Raw genomic sequence first — 11,463 nt, forward strand, 5'->3', positions numbered from 1 at the left:
AGCACTTAAGTGAACTCGGTTGGAAAAGAAATCAAAAGGTTTAATTTATTCTCCAATGTTCTCCAATGTTTATCAAAAACCGAAACCAAGGGTAATTTTCTGCAGTTTATTTGTGAAAGACCAGTGGACGCATTTTTTATAGGTGTTTCCACGGTCTTTTTTAATACAATCATAAAGAAAATCGTAAAGAATTGAGAAAAGAGAAAGAGATAGTGAGATAGTGTGGCAGTAGGCTTATCCGTGTTATGCTTTTACCGACTGAGCACACTTGTACGTATGACCAAAGTAAGCTTCAGTGCACTGGAGACTTGAAGTCACTAATGCTAACTTAAGGGTAGTCACTAATCATGAGAGTATTGGACTAATCATGCGGAGAAATAAAGAAATTTCTTTTATGCATTGCTTTCACTCCCTCACTTTTCAAATCCCCGCTTTGAACTATATAAATAACCTATTCCCACAAACTCTGTTGAACATTATTCGAACGCTGATAACCATAGACAATAAATCAAGCGTGAACGAAAAAAAATTGACGGCGGTTGTCATACGTTTTTTGAACATTTGAACGTGTTGGGTGATTACTTGGAGAGATATTTCCGATTATCGAGCCTAAGTTTATTTTCAATTTATAAACACAACCATTTGGTTGGGCAATACCATAATCAGCTTTTTTCCCAAGAAAAAATATTAAATTATTTAAAAGGGAAAAAAATGTAATTTGAAGAACGTTTTCGGATTTATTGATTAAAACAAGCAGACAAAGGGCGAAGTTATTAACGTGATGGTGATCTCAAGAAATTAACCAAATATATGTATTAAATTATTAAATGAGGATTAGGATTACTATAAAGCAGCGATTTATATAATTGGAAAAAAATTATTTCTCATCTGATATGATGCAAGCTTTCAATATTTCAATATTTAAGGTTGCATTTGAAAATTTTATTGGATATATGCCAGATTTTTGGTAAATACTCTATGTGTCCACAATGTGTCTAAATTATGCGTTTGTCACGTAAGTAATGATAAGCGGGTCCTTTTGATGGCTTTGTCTTCTGACTTGTTTTGCTTTGCTTTTTGGAATGTCTAGGCAGGACTTGAAAATGCATATATTTCCGAAGACAAGGGTCAACACAAATTGTGGACAATTACGACGATAATGAAGAACAAGACCATGAAGATTTTCCCTTAGCTATTCCTGGTATTGCAACTTGATGGCACGGAAGTAAGGAATTTGTATACAAAAAGCGAAAGTTGTAGTACAGTGAAGGTCGCATGCGTTTCCCAGGAACTGCAAACCTTTCTAAGCTACTACTTAAAGTAGATGTAAACTTCCACGTTGTAAAGGATGTTCAAGAACTCAGTGGATCATATGCAAGATTGCTTTGTACCACAATAAAAATCGTAGGATTGCTTTTCTAATAAATAACCTGAATATTTTAATTTAAAGGTTAAAACGATGAAAAAAAAAAAAAATCCAAAACAGAAAACCACAAGACAAGCTTGCAAATCTATTGCATCAATATTACCACATCCACTTCCGAAACGTCTGTTACTCAACTCAACTTTTCATCGGCCAGTTTTGTTGTCAAAAATCCTATCAAAGACAATTTTTAATAAAAATTAAGGAAAAAGGGCAAAAACGGCAGGTATGCGAAATCGTGACCTAGAAAAAAAAGTCTTAACATTTTTGTGAATAAGTTAGTAATTGTAATACGATCGGTCCGTTTTTAATTTTAATTCGAATTCTGCTTTAACCATTTATTACGGCGCCATTATTATAAATAACAAGAATCAGGAAAGAGGGATTGCTTTTACTTGTAAGTGAGACCGGTTGAAATGCTACAGCAATCCATTTGAATCGATGTAAGCTAGTCTGTGCTCTTATGTTCAACATACATGTTCGGGATATTCTGAGAAAATTAGATGCGATCTTGGGATTTGGCCCAAGGAGGAATATTATTGAAAACGGCTTGGAAAGGACTACTTTCTCGACCACTCTCTCCATAACGCTATATTTTATGAAAAAGATTATCCAACAAAAATTCCTGAGTGATAATAATTCGGAATTCTCAATTGATATGAAAAATTTAGATCGGATAGGCCAATTTTTTGAACCACCCTCATAATGAAAATATGTAATTTCAAATATTTTATGCTGAAAACTGGTTCAAAATGCTAATTTGATATGAAAATTAATATTATCGATTTTAGACCGTGAAGATTTGCTTTATGGATAGCACTTCATATATGGACTATCAGGAAAAATAAACTATCATATGCCAAAAATGGATTAATGGGCATAGTATCAATTTGACGTAAAAAATTTTGATAACAAACATTTCTAATTTTTGACTCGTCCGTAAATAGGGATTGTCATGAAAAGTATGTCCGCTTATGAAGGCAAAGCCAAAGTTTTAGCTTTTTATGATGAAAGTAGGCGTAAAAATAAAAAATCTCCAATAAGTCAATTGAAAGTCAAAAGTTGCCTAAATTTAGATAACATCAGTTGACATTTTGCGCATTCTTCAATTGTTCCTGTGTTTTAATGAAAAGTGTCGCTTGAGATGAAAATAGTGCATCATTATTATTGTAATATCATGAAAATGGATGAATAACTGCATTAGACGAAGTGGTGTACGGTATTTAATCATTGGCCTTAGTCGACTACATATAGATTTGTATTTGTACTTTGAAGTCCAGCATGAATTCGACAAAAACTCCACTATTAAGTAAGGGTTTGTCGTCACGCGACGGGTAAGTAAAAAAGTTTCAACGTAAGACTAGCAAACATTTACGTACATAAGGCAGTTGACATTCTTTCAGTTAAGCCAAAATATATTTGGAATTTATTTATTTATTTAACTCAAGTGATGAACGTGAAAAAAATATTATATAAGTTCTGTGAAGAGTAAGTGCGTAAGTGGAGTGTCGAAGGATTCGTTTCGAGCCAATTGCTGCGTTTATCGCGTTTCAATTAAATTGCTCAACCTACACCTCATCTAAATCACTACATTCCACGCAAATCATGTGTAAATCGTTGTAAAAAAAAAAAAACATCATGTATGTTTCATTAGTATCATGCAACATAAAACATGGGAGTATGTTACTTGTTAATTATTATTATAACAAATATTCATTGGCAATGTTGTTTTTTTTCTACTCTTCTCAAGATTTTAATTAATTTTACATGTTGAAAAATGACAGCAATTAAAAACGAATAAATTCAATAACAAATCGCACAAATGTTTTTTAATTTAAATAAAGATTGTTTGCAGTTGTTATTGTCATTTCGATAAATTAAATCTATTGGGAAATTAAGCAGAAATTCTATACAAAGCAAACAAATTGAACGAATGAGTAATGACCTCACTATTTTTGGAGAGATCTGTTTGCTTAAAAAAAAAAAAAAAAAATAGAAGAAAATTAAAACAAAAACAAAAAACTCTTGTTACCCTTTATAGGCATTAATGGAAAGGCGATTATTTTGTGCGCATCTCCCATTTATATGAATTAGCAAAAAAAAAAGTTTGCAAGTTATGTTCATCTTGAACCGAATTTCAATTGTCTTTTGTTATTTTTTTTTTTTTTTTTATTCATTTATCTACAGATATAGTAATGCAAACATAACATCGTACGGAAGTGTACGGGAAGGAAGCATGAATGTCATATAAAATATGTGGCAGTGTTGTTCATCTGCCGGTAGACTACTATGTAGAAATGATTGCTTTGCTTCTTTCAGAATCCAACAAGATATCAGTTGTGAGTATATCCGGAGAACACAGCATAACACACTTCCAAAGACATTGCTGAATAAAATGTTATTTCTAATTCAAATTTTTCCCACTGGGATTTTATCTCATAACCTATAAGCGAAGCTCTAAGAAATTATGTTTTCTAGATTTCCTTTACTGTCGCTTAAAGCCTACAGATAGTGCTTCGATATAGAGAAGTCATATTGTTGGGCTAGTTTTTCTTATTATCTCTTTTGATGATCATTTACTCGTTAGGAAAAGACCAGCAAGAGATATTCTCGCTAAACCTTTAGCAATATTGGCACTAAATTCAATAAGTCTGTGAAGATGTCAGCATTTTTACATTTTTAAAACATTTCTTAGAGTGCCAGACGACGAGGCTTAAGCATTAGCGAATTTGACGTCAAGAAAATTATTAGCTCGAACGAGTGCGACCAAACCGGATCAATTCAAAGATGAGACGGAAAGATATCTCCGGACTGAGGTGAATTAAATTCTCATTTCACTTTAGAAAGGGCTCATATTGTTTTCGCCCTTAACTGGGTTGAATTCTCATTTTAAATAAATGTTGACCGCCGATGACTTTAGAGAGTATTTTGAGAAGTATTACTGTACTTATAAGATCAAGATTGTGGAATATGTAAAATATATTCTCTAATTATTGTTGCGATCAGTGAGGTGATAAGCTATGCTTTGTAGAGAGCATAGAAGTGCCGAAACTCTCACCTCCTTGTGGTGATCCCCGGAAACGGTTCGACCGGCGAAAAGACTATTTTCGCCGCTTTAGACTATTATAACTCGGCGACGAGTTTTCTGATAGATGGTTTTTGGGGGTTCACTGGGATATAGTTTCATATATCTTCTCATAAGCTTTTACTATCAAGGAAAGTCTACCGACTCAATGGTAGCTGGTTAGCATAAGTATTACGATATAGTAATTAGTGAGAGCATGGAAATCTGGCCATGCCAGATGATACGCCCGATGACTATATATCTTGAAGAAAGGTAGTCCGGAATTGGCTAACCGGGACTTTATGGTTGAGTCCAAAAGCAAGAGTGATGTATTACAATAAGTAATACAAAGCGCAAACTAAGGCTAAAGGGTTTGTAGAGAAATTTTAAGCACCACGTTAGTCAGGAGCCCGCTCACAGGGGTTGATATGATGTACCAAAAAAGTACGCTGGAAGAGCCCTGACTGCTTGGGTACGGTCCTTCGAGGAGTATCGTGGTGGCTGTGGTTTTCACCATTCCACAACGATTGGAATAATTTCGAGGTGAAGAGAGGCCTCATCACCTACCAGAGTGGTGGTTCATACGGCCATACATAATGAACTACTTGCGAACCTCAGGGTAAGAAAGGCCTCTTCATTAGGGGATTGTCTCTCCCCTGGGTGATCACACAACATAATTGAGTATCCATGGTTGTAGGCAAACCGTCTGATTAAGGCATCATGCCAGGTGCAGACGTTAAACCCTCAGAGCAATCTGTTGCAATCAGTAGTGGGGACCGGAACTATGGGATCCCTTTGGGTGATCGTAGACGTACAGAAACTCTCACCTTTGCATGGCGCTCCCTATAAACGTTGAGTGTTGCTTGTTATGGCTCTCATTTTTGAGAGTTGCACAATTCAACGGCCAAGAAGCGTTTGAGGCTTGCTATCTGTAACTTGGTGACGGGTTTTTATCTTGGAAGACGAAGGGACAAAGACATGATGGTCAGCTGTATTTAAGAAGGCTGGGGCGCGGATGGGTATATGCCATGTGATGCCAACTTTGGATGCATTATTTCCTCGAGTTTGGACAGCATTTCCGAGGCGCGTGGCGTGGTCCAAAAGCAAGAGTGGTTTCGTCTGCGATAGTGCGAGATCTGCATAGCTTGCCGTAAGTTCTGTAAAAGAGCGATATGTCATGAAGCTAATGTGTGCACATTGGGGTGTGCTTGCCTAAAAATAAGATTGTTATTGGTATGAAAATGCACCATTTATGTGGTTATCGGGATGAAAGCTTTCTTATCTGACTGGTGGGGTCCCCTAAGGGAGTATCATGGTGGATGTGGTTAACCCGAGGTTTCATGAGGAACTAACCGAGAGGTGTTTAGATGCGCATACCAAGAAACGAGAAAATGACTCACAACCATTCTCTGTTTTGGTACCTCAGAAGTAGTAGAGCACCCTTCAATGGGGATTGTCGTATTCCTTGGGGGTATCCCTCGCCAAGATGCCCCGTCTGGGGCTAGACATTCACGATAGCAGCCCATGTAAAACCATATAAGGAATTTATTGCAATCCATAGGAGTAAGTTAGTGACCATTGTAGTGATATCATGCTAGATCGGTGGAAGAAAGATTTATTAGCTGTTATCATTCTAAATTCCCCAAAAAATCAGAAATTAATTAATGAGTTTGTCTCCGATATAACATGAGGTAAGAGTACTTACTTGTATGTGTTGCAAACATACTTTGAATTTAATATACCCTCTGTGGTGGGTAGAGCAATGAAAAGCAAAATAAATCATTAAAAGTTTTGCGTGTTTTGGAATTATCTTCAGTAAATGTAGTAAAAATAAATAAAAATAAACAATATAAAGTCATCTCAGAGCTATAATCGTTCTTAACTTAGTTTTTATGCTCTAGCAATTTTCTTAATTTGGTTATTTGTAGATGAGTAATTACCGCACAAAAAACCCACTTGTATATATGATATCCAAGTATGTTACTGACCTTTAGTTATATATCTTAATTTTTACTTTTTTTTTTTTTGCGATTTTTTGTTGTTTTCTATTTCTACAATTTGCAAATTATGTAATTTAGTTATTTGAAGTAAGCGAGAAACTGGTTTCAATATTAATTTGAATTTAATGATTTGTTTTGTGTTTTTTTTATTTTTTTTTTTATTCTTTTTGTGTACATAATGTCATCATTATTTCTTATTATTAATCTTTTTAAATGGTTTTGTGAATATAGTAAAGACTTTTACAAACGCCTCTATTCCTTTTGTCTTAAACTAAAGTAATCGGAAAAGTCATTTAGAATTCGTGTTTTGGAAAGATATGGACTTTAGCGGAGCAGACGGGATGTCAGTAATTGCTGGAACATTTGGAATATTATCTTACTACAACAAGCTGATTAGTTGTGATCTATGGTAAATAACTTTCGATGAGAAGGTTTTTATAACAGAAGGCATAACATAACTATTGCCAATCAATATTCCCCGAATTGCGATTTCCTTGTAGACTCATGAATCAACATATTCCCCTTCCTTCATTAAGCTTGGATAGACAATACTGTTTAACTATGTTTAACCATAAATCTGTTGACACTTCGGTTCTACTGCCGAACAGAATTGAAGGAAATTAATTTTCATTATTTTACTTGACATCGCTTGATAAACTTTAGTTTTATAGCTCTTGTCAAACTTATCTGCACATCTTTGTCATCGTTAATAATAATCATTTTTAGGTAATTGACGGTCATTCGATTTGCAATTTGAAAAGATTCAGAGCGAGAAAGAATTTCGCATAAAAAGATCCCTCCTAAGTATTTATATTGCATTTATGATTTAATTAAAAAAAAAATTATTCTTAAAAAGCTAAAGATTAAAAACAGAAGTGTTTTTTAATAGGATGGCACCATTGCTGCTTGATTTGGAATTACATGTTCTTCATGGACTATTTGCTGGATGCATATGTACTTGTCGTCCAATGCTTTCTCTAAAATGCACATAGCAATCGGACGTGGAAAGTTCTTTTTGAAGAATCTCGTTTCATTGGCAAAGGGATTTTTTCGAATAGCATAGATCGCATTTTTCCAACTTAGGTAAGCACGGAGTGTGATTGATTGTCGAAATGCGTCTCTTTCTCTTGGCTCTTTGTCTCGGCAACCACTGCTACACCGCACCTTAATAAATTGCAATTTTAACCGTTTGAGTCCCAGACGGTATTGAAAGAACACTGTCGAAGAATCCCAAACAGCGGCGTCGCGCTTTCCCTATATATGTACGAAAATACGCAAACAGCGCGATAGCGCTTGTTTCATTTTATGTTGAGAATAACCATTTTTTCATCGCTCCGTCTCCGCAGTTTATTGCAGTTTGCGAAGTGATCGGACGTATTCTTCCGTATTCTTCAGTTAATAATTCTTTTCATTATTAATAATTGTGTGTTTTAAAATGATTAGACGATGCAACGCACAAAGTAAGTGAAAAATTAATCTCGATTTATTATTTAACTTTTCTAAATTTCGTCCATCCCTAAATAGGTATAATGAATCGAAAAAGAAAATCTGTAAGCACATTATTATAGTACTATTTCACCTATTGTAAAATGTACTATTTACGTTAAAAAGAGCTGTGTGATCTACTTGCGTCAGTAAGTCTGAGCGCTCGACTTCGACAATAAGTAACACACCGTTAGTTGTCCACAATGCTCGACGTAAAATCTGAACAGCGCGATAACGCTGCTTGGGAGTCAAACGGTTAAAAAAATGTTCTTTCCGGTCATTTACCATTGAACGTTAGTGCTCAAATATCTCTCATTTCTTCCGTCTAGAAAGTGAGATCATAACATGAATACCAATGAGGGGAAAATACAGAGATATTTTAGTTTTCATATTTCTGTTGGACATGGGCACATATATTGATATAAATGTATATGTGATATAAATAAATATATATGTGCTCTAGAGAATTTAAATATGCTTTACATGTTTTATTGCTAATAATGGCTTTTTCTTATAAAGTTATTATAATTATTTTTTATCATCTATTAATTATATTTATTTCCAGTCATTGCTTTCTTAACGCATTCCATGCAAAATGCAAAAGAAAACTTTTTTTTGACTGTCTTTTCTTTATTGACGGCTCACTCCATCTATTTTTTTTTGCTTCTGAGTTTTAGATTTTTTCTTAATATACTTTTAGGCTTTAATTAATTCTTATCTGATTAATATATCTTTTTGCTGCACTAAATAAAAAGTACATTACATGGGTGAAGGCACAATTTTATTTGCTTTAAGTGAAGAGTGTAGAGAGATGGGTCGTGTCTGTTCTCCCTAAAAAAGACATAACCCAGAAATGAAAACTCTAAGAATAATTACAAAGGACATTATAGTTCGCATAGGTTTTTCTATCGTTTAAAGAGTCTGTGCTCTGTCCATAAAGTTAGGGTAATGCCGATTAGTTACTTTGGAGCCGTTTGCATGTATAAACCGCCATATAGTAGAACATGCTTGAGCATCTATTATTATTAAAAACAGATTTGATGTCTTAGCTGCCAAAGAAACTTATGGCAGCTGATACGAGTGTATTGAACACGTTAACCGCTATTCCCAGTAAGCAGATGAGAGGTAAAAGTACCCAAATAATCTGAAAAGTATTCTCAGCCAAGGTAGTCCGTTGGATGTTTGTAAAAAACTTCGCTTGCTAAAGGAACATCTCGATGCGTCATTAGTAAACTTTGATTTAACAGGTTTAACGTATTTTAAGCCGTTGTAAAGGTTTACGAAAACTTTTGATCTGAAGATCATCTGACACCGTTTGTCAATTTAGAGCTACCCGGCCTGTTAATAGCGGGAAATATAACCAAAGTTTGTCAACACACTAGCTGCGTACGTAACCTTTAACATATACGTCGAAACAATCACAACCGTTACATTTTTTATGGTAGTCAAGTTTGAATTGAGTTTTCTAGTAGTTAATGGGCGTTTTAGTTCACGGTCCCTGACCGTGATATAAAAGATTTACACTCGCATTAGCTCGTTCGGCTAGATGAAGGATGTTGCAGGTGAGCTAAGAGAAGTATACAAAGAAATTGTAGGTTATTCTTGTAAGTGTAAATGTTCTGTGCATCCATACGGCGATTTCACGCAACGGTAACTACAAAGAAGATTTGCCATATTTATGAAGATGTGTTGACGGTCAGCAAGTGTCAACGTTGGTTCGGAAATTTGTCGATGGTAGTTATAATCTCTGCGACAGGCCCCGAATTAAAGGATATGGTGAATTTGATAATGCCATTTTACAATCTCTAGTGGAAGCTGATCAAAAATTAATAACATGAGAATTATTGAGAAGCCTTGGATCCGCAGGGTGAATCTTACTAAAAAACCTACATGAAATTAGAAAGGCTTATGGGCAAGTAGTATGGACACCCTACATTCGTCGATCAATTTGCACTTCAGCGCTATTCAGATTTTGTAGAGAACCATTTTTTGGCGGAATCACTGTCAGAGATGAAAAATGGAATCTATATAATAACGTAAAGCGTTCCAAGCAATGGCTTTCTGCAAATCAAAACACAATCTGAAGGCCTAAGCTTAGCTTGTTAAGGAGGTGAGGTACCTTAAGTCATATTTCCTCACACGAATTGTCCTTGATAGTCTTGTGCCAATAATAACATAATGAGAAATAAGAAACGGAAACTTCAATTTACTACAAACTTTTTTTTTTGATTCTAAAATAATTGATTAGTTGTGGGTCCCTCGATTAGTATGCGTTTGTTATCCCTTATGAAAAATTGAAGAAGAACTAAAACTTGCTTGGACTAGATTTAATTGGTCAAGCACCCTGCGTTGATTTAACCATTATTTGAAAATATATAACTTGTAAACTGCAGTCCGCAATCTTATTAAATGTTGACATATTTCGCTTGAAGGTAGCTACTATCTAAAAATCACATGAACTTGTGAATGGTGGCAATATCTATGTGAAATCCTACGATATTATTGAGTAATGCATATAGTAAGGCACAAAAATCCCATAATGCATTTACTATCTGGGGGTCAATGTGAAGTTTATAAAGTATTACGTTAAAGTAGGTAATTGGCGGACTGATAATAAATTCGTCGGAATAAATTAGTTTACAATTTTGCGCTGATCAGGAATACATATCCTATCTAGGGAATAGGATGAATACTACCGGCTGTTACAACAGGCATAAATGGCCGATCTTCGATGTTCGTCATACGAATGATCAAAATCGTAATTTTAAGAAATTCATGCCGATAAAGTCGAGCCTTTGATAAACGTGGTGGTAATTGAGGAAACGTTTTGCTTCTCTGCTCTTCTTCAAGATTCGCCTAAATTTTCATACTTCTTTTTAATAAAACAAGTTACAATTACATTCTTTTTTTATTCATTAAATCGTCTACTAAATAATTTCGGAACTTATACAAAAAATATAAAAAATTTTTATAAAATAGTATTGCACTTGATTTTCAAAATACGGTTAGTTAATGAACAAACAATCCTAATAGTATTATAAGAAATTTTAATATGAAAAGAAATTGTTTGAAAAAAATATAATAATAACAATAATGATGAAGAAAAAAAAAAAAAAAAAATTAATTTTTGTTGTTTGTAAATAAAAAATTGATAATATTTAATAATTCTTTGTTAAACTAGGTTTAATATTGCACCCGAGCTTACACGATAAGTGAACTTTAATTATGCACGCTTATTGGCGAACGTGCGCGTACGCAATGAAAATTTACAAAAAAAAAAAAAAAGGTGAATATTAAATTAAAACAAATTAAAAATAAAATTACATGTAATAGAACCGAAGCACTCGCTGGAAGAAGAAATGTAAAATATAAAGCTGTAAAGCTTTCCATAAAAAATATTGTATAATGAAAGGGGGGAACAAATACACATAGAACACATATATGTATATATATATATATATATATATATATATATATATATATATATATAT

This window comes from Glossina fuscipes, unplaced genomic scaffold (assembly GCF_014805625.2).
Source record: "Glossina fuscipes isolate IAEA_lab_2018 unplaced genomic scaffold, Yale_Gfus_2 28, whole genome shotgun sequence".
Taxonomy (NCBI): Eukaryota; Metazoa; Arthropoda; class Insecta; order Diptera; family Glossinidae; genus Glossina; species Glossina fuscipes.